At 44.6% G+C, this 18418-nt stretch overlaps 1 protein-coding gene across 1 annotated transcript in view; it reads right to left on the reverse strand.

The window, feature by feature from the left end:
- The window catches only part of LOC115367767 (semaphorin-6D-like), a 205904-nt gene that overhangs the window by 94948 nt on the left and 92538 nt on the right, over nucleotides 1-18418 (reverse strand). The window contains exon 4 of the mRNA XM_030063679.1: nucleotides 12840-12969. The gene's annotated coding sequence lies outside the window, so the exon portion shown is untranslated. The remainder of the gene's footprint in view (nucleotides 1-12839; nucleotides 12970-18418) is intronic.

Here is an 18418-nt window from a genome sequence, read left to right on the forward strand (position 1 = left end):
GGACGGCGGATTACCTCGCCAACTGTTATTGGGCGAGCATCACGATGACTTTGAGGTTTTAATGAGATTGCTGCCGGTTAAGGTCACTGCACGCTGCGGTGGAGGTGTTTATTATGAGGGCTGATAATTGGTGATAAGGTTGAGGTCAGCGGCGCAGCGGCAAATCCTGCTCCCTTTGTTATTTACGGCTTCAGGGAGGAGGGAGGAGGCAGGAGAGGAGACAGGAGAGGAGGTAGGAGGTAGGAGGGGAATCGCTCTTCACATTGAGAAGCTGGAGGAAGCAATAATCTTTGAATTAACGCCTAAACGTTTCGACGGCCTGCTGGCGGTTCAGTTTTAAAGCTCGAGTGAAGATACTGGCATTTTGTCGAGGGTTAAACTGTCATGTCTGTTTCCAGCGGGGTCCCTTGACCTCTGACCTCCAGCTGTGTGAATGAAAATGGGTTCTCTCCCCTCTGCAGACGCGCCCACCTTCTGCTAATCCCATGCAGTTTGGGCCCCAAAGCCTGCAGTCCACATGTGTTCTTGTGGCCTGTTGTAAAATGGTGTGTGTGTGCAGACTGGGGCCTAAACAGTCTTGGAGCTGCATCAGTTGCTTTGACTGGAAAGCTGAGACTCTTGTGGATTCAATGAGCCACATTTGATTCCTGTGTGATGATGTTGGCCCCCATAGCAGCCATTTCACTGCAGGCAGAGACTTTTGTCACACTGGACGTCGCTGGAGAAAATGACCTCTAGTGACCTCTAGGAGAATCACAGCCTCATCAGACTTTACACACACAAACTAGAGAGCGAGGCCGTTCAGAGGAGCTCTGCTTCTCCACACAGACTGACAGGAAGGGCCAGTTTCTGACACGTTTCCACAACACAACGCTCAACATCCAACCACCAAAAAAACACAATTCTTACAGAGAATCTCCAAATGTGAAGTTTTTGACAGCGAATCACAGCCTGGATGTTTCTGTGCTGTTCCTCAGGGTCTTGGTGATGTAATGTGGGGTTTGGAAGGATGTCTGACCCTGTTTTGACCACATGGGAGTGGTTTCATTATAACCCTCATACACCATAAATAAAAGTGAAATTTCCCCACCGTGGGACTAATAAAGGAATATCTTATCTTATCTTAAAATAAAATAAACACGTGCCTGACCAAAACACAGTGTTTATGACAGATTTATGACTGTAAGAACTAAACACACAGACCTGAGCTGCATCTCAATTTAAAGGGGCTGATTCAGAGAATGTGAGGAAACCCCCCCCCTCCTTCTTCATGCCCCCCCCCCCCCCCCCCCCCCCCCCCCCGGTCACATATCATTACATCTCATTCGGCTCGGGCTAAATTCTGATTGGCTGTGCCTGTTGCCGGGCAGAAAGCCAGGCCTTCCTGTCTCCTCACGAGCTCATCAGACACCAAGGCGAGAACGTAGCGGGTCAGAAAGACCAAAACAAAGCATGTAGCCACACACACACACACACACACACACACACACACACACACACACACACACACACACACAGCGAGCTAAACACAGGCAGCAGCTGGAATGAAAGCTACATGGTTTTAATGATAAACACAAGCAGATTGATGACTGTTAAAAAATGAGTTCATCATTTCCTTCAGACACAGAAAACACACACACACACACACACACACACACACACACACACACACACACACGACACACACAGAACCAGCTCACACACACACACCCTGCTGTGTGCATGACAGTGTGAGCTAAATGGTAGCATTTGCATGACCTGTGTGCGACTGAGTGTGTGTGTGTGTGTGTGTGTGTGTGTGTGTGTGTGTGTGTGTGTGTGTGTCTACAGTATAAGTCCTTGATTATGAGTGTCTGTGTGAGCAATAAGCATCGATGTGTGTATCTGTGTCGAAGCAAGCCAAAGATTCTGTGTGTGTGTGTGTGTGTGTGTGTGTGTGTGTGTGTGTGTGTGTGTGAGTGTGTGTGTGTGTGTGTGTGTGTGTGTGTTGGCCTTGAATCGTCGCCCCGAGTGCCAGACAGAGCAAGTGGAATCAGTTTTCATCCTGACAGGCAATCCACCAGCCTCTCTCTCCCTGTGTGTGTGTGTGTGTGTGTGTGTGTGTGTGTGTGTGTGTGTGTGTGTGTGTGTGTGTGTGTGTGTCAGGCTGAAGGACAAATTCTAAAAAAGCCTCTATCAGAGAAAGAGAGAGCGGAGCGAGGAGGGAGTTGAGTTGAGAGACCACCTACAAAATGAAAATGGGAGTCGGACAATGAAAAAAGGAAAAAGGAGAGAAAGAAGGAGGGGTGAGAGAGAGAGATAGAGAGAGAGAGAGAGGGAGGGAGAGGGAGGGTAAGGGGTTAGACATGCATTCTTCTCATCCTTATCACTCCCTCCACATTTCTCCTCTTCCTCGCTTCTTTGCTCCCTTTGTCTCCCATCTCTCTCTCCCTCTCTCTCTCTCTCCCTCTCTCTCTCTCTCTCTCTCTCTCTCTCTCTCTCTCTCTCTCTCTCTCTCTCTGCAGCAGCATTGAGACAATACACTCGATGATATTGTAAAATGCAGATATCGGCGTGGCAGAAATAGGCCACATGTTTTTTTTTTTTCTTTTTGTCTGTGTGACATTAATTTCATGCGTTACGACGACACTCGACATCAACTCAGCCTGTTTGTTTCCTCACGACAAAAAAAAAGAAAACACACGAGATCTACTTGTTTTTCTGATGTTTTACTTCTTTAACCCCACAAACGCCTGTAAACTCCCCGTGAAGTGAGAAAAAAAAAAAAAAAACAGACGTTTCCACCCAGCAGCTCAGAGTCTCGTGCATGTTGAAACCTCGGGATCTCAGCTAGAATTTCAAAATAAAGTTTGACCAAATTTAGTCTCATCCTCAGAGGGAGTTCAAATCTTTTCCTATTTCAAAACAAAACAAAAAAAAAATCTGCCTGTGGGAGAAGATAATCCCACTTGTTTACACAATTCTCCTGCATTCATTTCCATTCTGAGGAAGAAGGCAGGGGTGTCCCCTCCGCCCTCTGCCGTTTCAGCTGGATGTCAAACTTTCACAAAAAAAAAAAAAAAAAAAATCCATTTTAAGTCCTTCAGCATCATCTCTAGTGTTCGGATTTTGTTTTCCCTCTAAACAAGGTAAAAAAAAAAATAAAATATAATAATCCACCAGCAGGATGAGATAATCCCGCTTGTTTCCAGTGCAGTTTGACTTATTTCATGAACCAGTGTAAATGTGTTGAAACGAGGCAGATTGAGGCAGATCAGCCGCACCAGGATTAAGAAAATGACACTTGGCTCAAGAAAAGTCTGGCAACAAGTTGATCAGCGCTGGAAACAAGTGGGATTATCTCATCGCACCGGTGGATTTTGACCTCGTTTGAAAAAAGACAAGATTTCAACGGTGAAAATGAGACTGAATTATTTGTTGACATGGAGATTATTTTGGCACTGGTCCCAGATTATCATCACTGATCTCTGCTGAGAGCATGTTTGACCTTGTTGTCCGTGTTAATCCCTGAAAATGAAGGCGACCTCTTCATGAGTTTCTAACCGTTTGACGATGACGACGATCTTTATATCTCTTAATTTTCCTGTCCTTCCTCCCTCGTTCCCTTCCCTCCTGTCCTCTCCTCTCTCCTGGGCTTCCCATCATCCCATCTTCTCTGTTTCCATGTGAGTCGTGACGCACAGATTTTAGAAATGACAGCTCACAATAATCCAGAGCGAGCGGCGCACTGAGTGACGGATCTCTTCTAAAAACTGAAGGTATCTAATATCCAGCAGCTCCGGATAGTCATCAGTGTTAATGGCTCTCTATCTCTCCGCTCTGTCGGCTCGCTGTTTTTTTTTTTTTTTTTTTATCTCCCTGCCATCCTCTGTCGTCTCTCCTCCATCCCTCCGTCTCTCTTACCCATCATGCCTTGGGGGACTGTCGCGTTTCAGGGGAGAGAAGATAAAGCAGCTCTGTTATCAAGGATTTCACTGGCACGCTTCCCTGCCTCTGCTGTCACATTTCTCCCTCTGTGTGTGTGTGTGTGTGTGTGTGTGTGTGTGTGTGTGATCATGTATCTTGTGGCCTTCCTGGCTGTGATGCGTTGAATTTCCCCAGTCGAACAAAACGTCGCCATGCAGAAACAGTTTAGAGAGAGTGCGTGCTCAACTGTGAGGTGTGTGTGGGAATGTGTGTGTGTGTGTGTGTGTGTGTGTGTGTGTGTGGTTGGTGGCGGTGCGGTGAAGGGGGTTTAGGTCGGATTATGTGCGAGTTGTGTGTGTCTTCTGTGTAAAAACGAATGTGAGTAAAAGAGAGCGAGTAAAAACAAACTACAACCAATTAGAGAAAATGAGAGCGAATAAAAAAATGAGAGCAAATGGCAGCAAAAGGGAATGAATGGGAGTGAATGGGAGTGAATGGGGATAATGGGAGTGAATGGGAGTGAATGGGGATAATGGGAGTGAAAGGGGGAGTGAATGGCGAGCAAATGAGAGCAAATGAAAGCAAAAGAAACCAAATGGGGGCAAGCGAGAGAGAGAGCGGATTTGAACCGGATCAAATGAAACGCAAATGAAAACAAATGGGAGCAAACAGGAGAGCGAACGAGGCTGAATGAAAATGATTTGGAGATAATGACGGCGAACGAGAGAGAGAGAGAGGAGAAGAAGAAGAAGAAGAAGAAGAAGAAGAAGAAGAAGAAGAAGAAGAAGAAGAAGAGGAGGAGGGCTGGAAGGGGCCGAGCGGAGGCTGAACGAGGGAGGAGAGAGAGGGAGGAGAGAGAGGGAGGCAGGCAGCAGCTTCTGGTTTGCATCCAAAATGTTTGCCGTGTTTTCAAAAATCCGAATCAAGAAAATGTGAATCAATGCAAATTATCCTGAATGTGCAATAAAAATAAATTCTTCCAAAATTGAGAACATGAGAACATGTGGCTCAGGGAATACCAACTACAGACTTTTAAATAACAAAAAAATAAGTTTATGTAGCAGTAATTAACCTAGCATCCATTCCTATTTCCACTTTCCTACAAAATTAATGACATTTTTATTTTTATTTTTATTTATTTATTTTTTGAAAAAGGCAAAACCCACCTCAAGTGAGGGTAAAAACCTTTTATGCAATTTTTTTTAAAATCAACATTTTCTAATGCGACACTTCAAAATGAGAATTAAAAAACGTTGATGGAGAGACGGCGAGTGAAAGAGGGCAGCAAACAAGAGGGAAGGACGACTGATGGACGTGAACGAGTGAACGTGAGTGAATGAGAGTGAACGAGAGTGAAAGAGTGAATGAGAGTGAATGAGAGTGAATGAGAGTGAATGAGAGTGAACGAGAGTGAACGAGGGCGAGTGAGAATAAATGAGAGTGAATGAGAGTGAACGAGAGTGAAAGAGTGAATGAGAGTGAATGAGAGTGAATGAGAGTGAACAAGAGTGAACAAGAATGAAAGAGAGTGAATGAGAGTGAACGAGGGCGAGTGAGAATAAATGAGAGTGAATGAGAGTGAACGAGAGTGAAAGAGAGTGAATGAGAGTGAATGAGAGTGAACGAGGGCGAGTGAGAATAAATGAGAGTGAATGAGAGTGAACGAGAGTGAAAGAGAGTGAATGAGAGTGAATGAGAGTGAACGAGGGCGAGTGAGAATAAATGAGAGTGAATGAGAGTGAACGAGGGCGAGTGAGAATAAATGAGAGTGAATGAGAGTGAAAGAGAGTGAATGAGAGTGAACGAGGGCGAGTGAGAATAAATGAGAGTGAACGAGAGTGAAAGAGAGTGAATGAGAGTGAACGAGAGTGAAAGAGAGTGAATGAGAGTGAACGAGGGCGAGTGAGAATAAATGAGAGTGAACGAGAGTGAAAGAGAGTGAATGAGAGTGAATGAGAGTGAAAGAGAGTGAATGAGAGTGAATGAGAGTGAACGAGGGCGAGTGAGAATAAATGAGAGTGAACAAGAGTGAAAGAGAGTGAATGAGAGTGAACGAGGGCGAGTGAGAATAAATGAGAGTGAACGAGAGTGAAAGAGAGTGAATGAGAGTGAACGAGAGTGAAAGAGTGAATGAGAGTGAACGAGAGTGAAAGAGAGTGAATGAGAGTGAACGAGGGCGAGTGAGAATAAATGACAGTGAATGAGAGTGAACGAGAGTGAAAGAGAGTGAACGAGGGCGAGTGAGAATAAATGAGAGTGAACGAGAGTGAAAGAGAGTGAATGAGAGTGAACGAGGGCGAGTGAGAATAAATGACAGTGAACGAGAGTGAACGAGAGTGAAAGAGAGTGAACGAGGGCGAGTGAGAATAAATGAGAGTGAACGAGAGTGAAAGAGAGTGAATGAGAGTGAACGAGGGCGAGTGAGAATAAATGAGAGTGAACGAGAGTGAAAGAGAGTGAATGAGAGTGAACGAGAGTGAAAGAGTGAATGAGAGTGAACGAGGGCGAGTGAGAATAAATGAGAGTGAACGAGAGTGAATAAGAGGCAATGAGGGCAAATGAGGAGGGAATGAAAGGAAAGCATAATAAATAAAAGTCAATGAGGCCGAATGAGAAAGGATGACAAGAAACAAAGAGTGAACGAGAGAGAGAATGAGATTAAATGAAAGTAAATAGAAGAAGAAGAATAAAGAGAAAATGGGAGAAAAGAGTGAAGAGAGTGAAGGAGAACGAGTGGGAGCCGATGAGAGGGAACGAGTGTGAACGAGGGCGAACGAGAGGCGAATTAGGGCAGAAACGGGAATGAATGACAGGCGCCACAAAACTTCAAAAAAAGAAAGAAAGAAGAAGAAGAAGAAAAGGAAAAGAAAAGAAAGCCGGAGCGGAGAGAGAGAGAGAGAGAGAGAGAGAGAAGAGGAACGCTGCTTTCTTTCTGTCGCCCGGCAGATCAAAGAGGATGAGTCACTCGTTTTCAACAAGACGCTCAAAGACACACACAGAGAGAGAGAGAGAGAGAGAGAGAGAGAGAGAGAGAGAGAGGGAGGGAGGGAGAGAGAGAAAGTAAATTAAATAAAAAAGAAAACGAGGGAGAAAGACTGAAAAAGAAGTGATGACAGAGAGACTTTGAATGGAAGTGGAAAAGGGAGAATGAAAGGTGGAGGAAGAGAAGAGGGATGATCAGAGAGGGATGGAGGGATCAGAGAGAGAGAGAGAGCGAGGATTCAGGAGAAAGAACAGAGCAGAAAAGAGGGAGGAAAAAGAGAGAGAGGGCTGGGAAAGTGTGTGAGAGCAAAGGAGGGAGAGAAAGTAGATGCAACTAAAGAAAGAAGAGAAGGAGGAAGAAGGACAGAAAGAAGGGATGATGGAGAGAGAGGGAGACGTTGAGTTTGCAAAGTGGATGAAAGTGGAGAAAAGAGGAAGGGGAAAGAAAGGAGGAAGAAGAGAAGAGGGATGACAGCCGAGCGAGGGATGATCAGAGGGATGGAGGGATCAGAGAGAGGGAGAGAGAGAGAGAGGGAGGGAGATGAAGAGCAGGGCCGGAGGCAGCCTTCATCTCTCCTTCTCCTGTCTGTCGCTCATCCCTCGTTCACTTCACTGACCAACTCCTTTTCCAAACTTCTTTCTCTCTTTCTTTGTCGTTTCCTCATTCTCTCCATCCACCTCACTGTAACTCTGTGTGTGTGTGTGCGTGCGTGCGTGCGTGCGTGCGTGTGTGTATGTGTGTGTGTGTGTGCGTGCGTGTGTGTGTGTGTTTGCGAGTAAAGGTCACTTTCTGAACTAATAGACATCCCATTGCTAGGTTACCGCGGCAACCACAATCCCACCTCCCTGCTTTTGGACAGCAGCCAGCTTAGCAAAACAATCAATACACTGTGTGTGTGTGTGTGTGTGTGTGTGTGTGTGCGTGTGTGTGTGTGTGTGTTGAGCAGATAAATGGAGGACTGTCTGTTTTCTGGTTTGTAAAACATGAAAAGTGTCAGGTGATGTCACTCCTCCTCACCTGGCGGCCATGTTGGAGCATCACCTGTTGATGATGTTTCAGGTGTGTGACCTCCAGCAGCAGCCCTGCAGTCTGCCTTCACCAACATCAGAGCGTCTGGTTCTAAAGAGCTCACTGAGTTCCAGGAGAACGTTCCCTGTCTGGGTTTGGGGAACGCCAGGAGAACATTCCCTGTTTGGGTTTGGGGAACGCCAGGAGAACGTTCCCTGCCTCCAGGAGAACGTTCCCTGTCTGGGTTTGGGGAACACCAGGAGAACGTTCCCTGCCTCCAGGAGAACGTTCCCTGTCTGGGTTTGGGGAACGTCGGGAGAACGTTCCCTGCCTGGGTTTGGGGAACGCCAGGAGAACGTTCCCTGCCTGGGTTTGGGGAACACCAGGAGAACGTTCCCTGTCTGATTGCAGCTTCAGCTTCAGCGGCTCCGTGACGAGCAGCCAATCAGACGCACAGATCCGTAGATCTTCCTAATGAAACGATTTCCATCTCAGCTGTTCTTGCTGTTGCTTCAGTAGAGCGTCATTCCAGGTCATTTCACCAAATTTTCAGGACGTCCCACGCACTTGGGTCTCAAAAAATTCTGAAAAGTTCCCCAGTTGTTCCTCATGTATCCAACAGGCACACTGTAAAATGTTAGTTTGCTCGGATGAATCCTTTTTGAGATGCAGCCAATTTAGTGAGGAGGTATGTGTCGATTTTGGTGCAATTTTCGCGCGTCCTTATTTTTCCTCCATTTTCAGGTGTCAATATCTCAGGAACTACACCACATAGGAAACTGAAATTTGGTACGATAACACACCTCCACCTGCTCTCTCAGAATATACAAAAACATCTGTCATACATCATAACTGCTAGGCATGCCGGCCCCTCAAAAATGAAAAAAAAAAATAAATAAATTACGTGCGTTTCATGGTTGACCATGTTTGGGCCTTCAGAAAACAACTTTGTTTTTGCCCCAGCTTCTTGATTTTTTCAGAGCTTTGAGATCCAGACATGGACTGTTTGGATCTCAAAGCAGATCTCGTGTGTTTTTTTCTTTGTGTCGTGAGGAAACAAACAGGCTGAGTTGATGTTCAAAGCATTAATGCTCGGTCAGATATACGCATCGCTTTCTGGATGAAATGACATGGAATGACCCTACAGGAAGAAAAAAAACCTGAAGTACTGAGGCAAATTTTTCCCCTTCGTATTTTCGTTAATATTCTGCAGGCCGCCGTGGGCCGCGGGCCGTGGGCCTCCGTGGGCCGCGGGCCGCAGGTTGATGATCAGCGATGTAGCTACAGGATGAAAAATCATTCAAAAGCCAGTAAAGACTCATCGATTGTTTCACCGGCGTCTCCTCCGCTGCTCGAGCTCCAGCATCGATCGGGGATCAATAAACTGCTGCAGGCCAGCAGACACACCGAGCCTCTGCCCTCCACCGACAAAACACACGGCTCACACTGTTATTCACAGCTATAATAACCATATACACATTTAAAGTGTTTTACTGCCACAAACACAAAATACACAATAAAGATATGAAAATAAACTTTGAAAACGTAATGAGACATAATGAGATAATAACTTATTGAGACAAGGCAACAGCAGAAAATGCAAGAGGAGAATTGTTTACATAAGACAAACAATTATACAAAGAATTATAGAAATGAATTTTCTCATAAATTAATTTATCAGTGATTCCTCATAAAGTTCAGAGCTGCAAATCGTCTTTATCTCACGAGCATAGAAAAGATTCCTCAGCGATATCAGACCACGTTACGAATAATTAAATCCTCTCGTTTGGAGGAAAAGGACTCGTTTCATTTTCATGTCTGTCAGTTTGTCGTCCGCGGCGTCGGGGCGGCTCGCTCATCAGCTCACAACCACAAACACTCGTCTTTTCACTCGTCTTTTCTCTCACACATCGTTTTTTTTTTAAAAAGGAAAAAGAATCTGTTTCATCAGCGCACTCGCTCTCTGTCAGTGAAACCTGAGGTGACGCACAGCAGCTCTGTGACCTCTGACCTCTGAGCCGTGTTCAGCTGCAACCTGCTGACCGCCATCACGACTCACACACACACTCACACACACACACACACACTCACACACACTAGTCAAACTGCAGATCGATGGACAGAGACAGTGTGATGAACTCCCAGTGGACACAGCAAGTGTGTGTGTGTGTGTGTGTGTGTGTGTGTGTGTGTGTGTGTGTGTCTTACAGTCCACCACAATCAGAGGAAATCTGTGTGTCATTTTGTGAAATGTACAGTCATGGACGCACATTCAGGGTCACATGACCGTGAGAGGCGCCGCGTCACGTGACATCACACCTGCACTGTCACATTAACCGGGTTTCCATCCACCTATTTTTATTCGCATTTTCAGAAATTGTGAAAAAAAAACAAACTTGGATGGAAACAATTGGAAATTTGGAAAAACGGCCGAAAATTCGCAAAAAAGTTTTTACGCTTGGAGGGGGTGGATTTCTCAGCGTATCGATAAAAGAAAATGCGACTTTTTGCTGTGGAAACAGGTTTTGTGACTAAACGATGACTGGACCGGATACCATGTCACACTTCTACGCTACAGTCTTATTATTAGTTATTATTATTATTAGTTATTGTTATTATTATTATTAGTCTCTTGTTCCTTATTTAGGATGGTTCGGTACGAAGTTAGCAGGAATCTGTCCCTGATCAGCTGTTGAGTGTCAGCTGAGTGTTTGTTGTTGTTCAGTCGACACACAGACGCTATCTGATGACATCATCTCACGGCGCACTCTCCTCCCAATAATCGCAAAACAAAACTAATGGAAACTAATGCATTTTCTTTTGCGCATTTTGACAAAATTCGTTCAAAAATTTCGATATATTTGGATGGAAACCGGACTATTGATCCACTTTACAGAGTTTTGGAAACGCTGCGTCGTCACTTTCAGGCCACGCTGACTCATGGAAACCACAAAAACCCTGCAGGAGAACTCAGGATCTGAAACATCACAGAGCCACGCCTTTTCTCTGCAGCCGCCTGAATGCACTGCTGCAGCCTCCACGGACCTGAATGCACCGCTGCAGCCTCCACGGACCAGAATGCACTGCTGCAGCCTCCACGGACCAGAATGCAATTAAACACCAACGAATAATTTTTCATTTTTCACTTTTTCTCAGCTCTCTCTCTCTCTCTCTCCTCTGAAACTAATCCCTGCCTGTTCTCTGGTGGCTGCTGAAAGGCATTGTGGGAAATGTAGTACATCACTAACAGCAGCAGAAGCAGGCGAGGCTGAGAGAACAATAACAAAATGAATCTGAGCGTTTCATCACAAAACAAACTGAGGATGTACAGCAGAGAGCAACACACACACACACTCACACACACACACACACACACACACACACACACACAGCTTAACAAGTGGAACAGATGTTTATTCTTTCATGCTGGTTTCACTTCTGTTCTCTTTATCTGGCCGAGTAAGAAGCTTTCAGCCTGTTCTGCTAATGTTCCTGTCAATACGGCTGATTGGACAGAACCGAAAACACTGTGTGTGTGTGTGTGTGTGTGTGTGTGTGTGTGTGTGTGTGTGTGTGTGTGTGTGTGTGTGCAAGAGACAGACTGTCTCAATTTTAATATAAAATACTTTGTCCTTGTGTGTGAACCAGACACGACAGCTCAGTAATATCTAATGAAGTGGAGCGTGTGTGTGTGTGTGTGTGTGTGTGTGTGTGTGTGTGTGTGTGTGTGTGTGTGTGTGTGCAGGCTGAGCAGGAAGCAGCAGCAGATAACGCAGCAGACAGGCAGCGATAGCGAGCGAACACAAAACCTTTCAGCCGCTGCAAACAGGAAACACTCCGGAGGTCAACGCGGCCAACGCCTCGTTCACGGCAACAGCCAATCAGACGCGACCCTGGAAACCACATGACCTGGGCCAGCTCCAGTCAGATCCCTTCATCCACCAAGTCCACAAAACCTCATTCAGTCACGACGCCGGCCGGTTTTCTCCGGTCTGAACCCGAGCGGGAAAGTCGACTCTGCTGCGTGTTTGTGTTTGTTCACGTTCAAACGGACCAATCAGACGCTGAGTCATGTGAACAAATGTCACATGACTCAGCAGCAGCTTGCTGATTGGACAGACTTCATGATGGACCTGTCTGTCTCCTCTGCTGTTTAGCGAAACGAATGTGAGTCATATAAAAAAAGGCACAGTGCGAAAAAAATGACTATAACACGACAGCACACACACACACACACACACACACACACACACACACACACACCATCACGTCATCACAGTCAAGTGATGAGCGACTTTTTCAGATACTGGACTTTCCCAGCAGCACCTGAATGCATCGTTAAGTTTAGTTTAGTTTACTGTGTTATTGTGGAATGTAATAATAATTTAAAAAAAGATATATTTATAAAAGCAAATATAAACAAAAACATGAAAAGTCTAAGGGAAAATATCCTCACTAAGGTGTTGGAGGTGAGCACGACATAATTTAACCTTTTTTTTTTTTGCTTCATATTTAATGAGTGTTCCTAATGTAATGGGTTCTACCGGGTAAACATGAAATTCACATGATGATGTTTTCAATGTCCTGTACACACTTTGTAACGCATCGGTTATCAATAACACAACATAATAAACACCAACAATTAATAAAACAAACTGAGCCCAAACATAAAAGATGCTCGTAGATTTGAACAGAACAGGAGGGATAAATAACAGAGAGCGGTGATGATGCTGTCCACAAAGTAAAGTAAAGTAAAGTAAAGTAAAGTAAAGTTAGCTTCTTAAAGGAGTAGAGAGCGGCAGGAGCTCTGGTGAATCTGGGAAGCGGCTCCCACAGAGAGGAACGTTTGAAGAGAGGAACGTTTGAAGAGAGGAACGTTTGAAGGGAGGAACGTTAAAAGGAGAGCGTCCTGAGGAGGGCAGGACGGACTGACTTCACTCACCGTGTGAAATCTGCTGTGACGGACAGGTGAGGCCTCCAATCAGGGGACAGAGTGGAGAGGAAGCGCTCTCTGCAGTTCAGGAAGTCAACAGGAAGTCAGGAGGCGGGCGGGGGGAACCCCCTCAGAGGCCCTGCAGCGCAAAAAAAAAAAAAAGACATTTCAAGTTGAAGTTTTGTTTCTGGTCGGACCGATCATCATCATCATCATCATCATCATCATCATCATCATCACCATCATCACCATAAAACCACAAACTGGAAAAAAAGTTCTTCCAGATTAATATTGACTGTTTCTAATTGTTTGGCTAAATGTTCCTGTAACTGGTCAGTTAAAAAAGTGAAATATCAGAGATATTCATGTATATTCGTAGTTTTTTCTTGTGACATCAGCTGTGCAGCTCCTCATCCCTGTGACAGGACGAAACCTCTCAGAACGGCTCAAAACGCAATAAATAATATCTGAATGGGTCCATTTAATTAAAAAAAAAAAAAAAAAAAAATTGCCACTGTAAACAAATTTAGATCAAAAGATAATGTCTTTAATCAAAACACATTAAACTCATACTCACTGTTCATTTTTAGCTTTTAATTAGTCATTTAATTAGTGATGTTAAATTAGGTCAGTTCATTCAGAGGGACAGTTATTACTTTTTGACAAGTTTTATCTCCCCAGCTATAACACTGTCTCACACACACACACACACACACACACACACGTGGGTAAACCTTGTTTTAAACCTGTTTAGAGGCTGACAGCTGTACTTCCATCTGCGCTCAGGAAGCTCCGCCCACATTAAGAGGGCTTCACCTCGAGCACGCGGGCCGAGCGCGGCGGCGTTTTCGAGGCGGGACGGCCCCCCTCCACTGTCAGATAAACAAATCAACCATGAGAGAAATTGTTCTGTTTAGGTCATTTTCTTCTGTTGTTTAAATTGTTCATATTTCTATTTTTTTCTATATTCCTTGTTTATAATGTTTATATTGCTTTTTGCTATTTATTATCTGTTTAAACTGTTTATAATCTAAATTATGCTTCAGATTTTGCTCTCCACTTTGCTGCTGTAATGCATGAAATTTACCCACCGTGGGACTAATAAAGGAATATCTTATCTTATCTCTTATCTTATCTTACAAAGAGAGGCAGAGACACCACTTCCTTCCTTCCTTCCTTCCTTCCTTCCTTCCTTCCTTCCTTCCTTCCTTCCTTCCTTCCTTCCTTCCTTCCTTCCTTAATCTCTTGCAGATTTTTCAGGTCATTTCCTGCTCAGTTGCTCCTCACCTTTTCCCCAAGTTTCTTAAACAAATCAAGCCGGTTTGTTTGGGTTTCAAAGGGTTAACCGCTTGTAAAAGACACCAGCATTCAAACACAAGGAATCTGATGTCCATCCAGGTTGGACAGAGTTAAAAAACAAACAAACAAACAAACAAAAAACCGTACAAGCGTGAACATCATAAAGTAACTCATCCACCGTGATGAAGAAAACTTAATTATGTGTTGAAAAAAGCATTAAGACGCCGTCCCTGCACAACTTAAAAAAAAACACAAGATGATTTATGATCCGTGGATTTCCGTCATGAAGATTTATGTCAGCCAGAAGAAGGCTACAGACTTTATTCTGCACATGAAAACATGAGTTAACTCTGTGTGCAGCTGTTTGAAAGAAGAAGCAAAAAAAACCTTCAGACAAATTAAGTTATGAATAAAAGTCTGAATCCAGACTCCCTGTGATGATCTGATCATCTGGGCGTTAAATTATAATTACAAATTTATGATGGGGAGCATATTAATTTCCCAAAAATGTTTGTCATTCAATCATGTATTTCCACTCATTTCTAGCCTCTTGTAATTAACTTTAAATGCCTCTCCTCCCCGCTGTGTGCGGCTCGCGTGGCGTTTCAGGAGCTCAGCGGCGATGACGGAGCCGAATGTGATCCGTTTGTTAGGCGGGAAGTTTTACACGGGCTAACCTTTAATAACAAGCTAATAAGAGGCATTAAGGAGAGCTGCGTCCAATTAGAGCTGACCCCCGCTAATGAGGGCCAGCAGAGGAGGATCATGGGAGATGGCGGAGCGCAGAGTGGAAACAGAACAGGATCAGCGTTCGCTTCAGGGCGGAGGGCGACTGAGCCTGACAACAGCCTCGTTCTCCGCCTGATGCCGATTCAGTTTTCCTGTTTTTGAAAGGAGCAGAACACGCCGGACAATCTCACCCACACAAATCAGAGCTTGGGAATAATCAGTGAAACATCTGGCTTCAGATTTGCTCAGCTGCCAGTCCTGTCCAAGCGATCTGATTGGCTGAGAACCGTGTATGAGTTACTAAAACATCCCAGGAGCAGCATCACGTTATCGGTCTTGTTCTGCTGCAACAGCTGTCAAACAATCAGCTGATTCTGTTTCTGTTAAGCTAGCTAACAGCTGGAACCTCACGCTCAGATTCCTCTCCAAACACAACGAGAACGAGACGAGACTGTTCACCAGATTAGAGATTAAAACAGACTGGAGAAGAAACGAGGAGCAACAAGACAGACGGAGCGAGCCGCCCGCAACAGCAACACTGTAACACTGTAACACACGGGACAGATGCAACACTGTAACAGATATGATGTTCTAACAGACAGAACACTGTAACAGATATGATGTTCTAACAGACAGAACACTGTAACAAATGTGATGTTCTAACAGACATAACACTGTAACAGATATGATGTTCTGACAGACAGAACACTGTAACAGACGTAAAGTTGTGACACTGTAACGAACGTGATGTTGTAACACGTGAAGTATTATAACAGATATGATGTTGTAACAGCCGTAACACTGTAACAGGTGTTGTGTTGTGTTGTAGTTGCAACATTGTAACAGGTGTTGTGTTGTAACAGCCGTAACGTTGTAACAGGTGTTGTGTCGTAACAGCCATAACACTGTAACAGCCGTAACATTGTAACAGGTGTTGTGTCGTAACAGCCATAACGTAATGTTGTAACAGGTGTTGTGTTATAGTTGTAACATTGTAACAGGTGTTGTGTTGTAACAGCCGTAACACTGTAACAGCCGTAACGTTGGAACAGGTGTTGTGTTGTAACAGCCGTAACGTTGGAACAGGTGTTGTGTTATAGTTGTAACATTGTAACAGGTGTTGTGTTGTAACAGCCATAACACTGTAACAGCCGTAACGTTGTAACAGGTGTTGTGTCATAACAGCCGTAACGTTGGAACAGGTGTTGTGTCGTAACAGCCATAACACTGTAACAGCCGTAACGTTGTAACAGGTGTTGTGTTGTAGTCGTAATGTTGTAAAAGGTGTTGTGTTATAACAGCCGTAACGTTGTAACAGGTGTTGTGTTGTAGTCGTAACGTTGTAACAAGTGTTGTGTCATAACAGCCGTAACGTTGTAACAGGTGTTGTGTTGTAGTCGTAACGTTGTAACAGGTGTTGTGTTGTAACAGCCGTAACATTGTAACAGGTGTTGTGTCATAACAGCCGTAACACTGTAACAGCCGTAACATTGTAACAGGTGTTGTGTTGTAGTCGTAACGTTGTAACAGGTGTTGTGTCATGACAGCCGTAACGTTGTAACAGGTGATGTATTGTAACAGCCGTAACGCTGCATGTTGCCTGTAAAGAGTTGGCCTCTCTGATTGGTTTGTGTTCCTAAACAAGTTTCAGTTTGGGAATCCTTATTGAACCAGCTGCTGTGTGTGTGTGTGTGTGTGTGTGTGTGTGTGTGTGTTTATCAGAGTTGGTGGTCACTGCTCTCCCTCTCCCATCAGACCCTCTGATTAGCCCTGCGGTCGGTGGTCTCCATGGGCACCGTTACTATGGCACCGGTTGCCGGGGCAGCAGTTTTACAAAGTGTTATGGCTTCTACCTACTCTGTGTGTGTGTGTGTGTGCGTGTGTGTGTGTGTGTGTGTGTGTGTGTGTGTGTGTGTGTGTGTGTGTGTGTGTGTGTGTGTGTGTGTGACAAACAGGTTTATCCCCTTGTTATGATCTGCCCTGTTCTACATTTTTCATATCTTGTCTTCAGCAAATTCCATTTTCTCTCACACACACACACACACACACACACACACACACACACACACACACACACACACACACACACACAGTATTATCCTTCTTTATATTTGTAAACAAAAAGAAACCAAATGGACACAGGGTTGCGGGATGGGAGTTTAATCCTAATCTAATCCCACATGTTTCAGCTGTGCAGGTTAATCCGGCCTGACAGAGCGCCTCTCACCTGTTTACGTCGTTGTTTGTTGTTTGTTGTTTGTTGTCAGCTCGGCCCTGCACTCTCTCTGTTCCCTCTCATCCAGCTGATCTGTTTCTCCTTCACTCTCTCTCCTGTGACTGATGACAGCTCCCACTTTCATCTGATTTACACCTTTTCCTCTGTTTCTCTCTCTCTGTCACTCACTGCATCTCTCTCTCTCTCTCTCTCTCTCTCTCTCTCTCTCTCTCTTTCCCTCTCTCTCTCTTTCTGTTGGTGATGTTTTACACCTTATTCTGTCGTCTGAAACTCTTTTTTTCTCCTCTCTGTCTTTGATAAAATCCTCATTTGATTAAAATTCTCCCTCATTTTCCATTTTTCCCCCTTCAAACACCCTTCATCTCTTCATTTCTTCATCTCTCTCCATTTTCACTTCTTTACTTCTCTGTTCTCTCATCCTGCAGGATCTGGCTTCACAAATCCAAATGTATTGACAGAAAAACAAACAAACAAACAAACAAAACTAATCACAAGAATATTTTATCCAATTCAAAAGGAGCTATGTTACTTATTAAAGTTTACATGTCAGTTTATGAAGGGATGCATGGGGCCTGTTTTAATATATTAAAGGCACAGTTTACCCATTATTTCCCCCTGTAGCTGTTCTGTAGGACAGCAGGTGGCGCTGTCTTCCTCATTGTTACTGAGTGTAACTGTTAGCCTCCTTCCCCCCGGCTAACGTTCTTAAAAACAGCCGCTTTAATCCACTCAGAGATGCTTTGACATCACTTTAGATGTGACTCTGATCTTTCTGGAAAAACTGAAAGTGGTCAATTTTTCCTGACGCCACTTTGGACTTTGTTTATTTAACAATGTGAGCGGCTATTTTTAAGAATGTTAGCCGGGGGGAAGGAGGCTAACGGTTAGCATTTAGAGCAGCCAGGCAGGATCCAGATCTCAGCAGTGACGAGAGGAAGATAGCGCCACCTGCTGTCCTGCATGACAGCCAGGAGGAGTGATACTGAATGTTTCAAAACGGGTGAACTGCCCCTTTAATATTGAAGCTGTTCTTATTTAGACGTGCGAGGCGCTGCAGCCCGCTCCAGTGTGTGCAGACGTGCACACACACACACACACACACACACACACACACACACACACACACGACACGGCGTGCCATGTTTCTGTGATATTGATATGAGTATTGATCAGAGTCACAGTGATTAGGCAGCTCTCAGGTCATCCTGCCCCTTTAATTCACCACCACTCTGGATTCTGGCCTCCTTTCTCTATCTCTCTCTCTCTCTCTCCCTCTCTCTCTCTCTCTCTCTCTCTCTCTCTCTCTCCCTTTAACTTGAATTCA

This window comes from Myripristis murdjan, chromosome 11 (genome assembly GCF_902150065.1).
Source record: "Myripristis murdjan chromosome 11, fMyrMur1.1, whole genome shotgun sequence".
Classification (NCBI taxonomy): Eukaryota; Metazoa; Chordata; class Actinopteri; order Holocentriformes; family Holocentridae; genus Myripristis; species Myripristis murdjan.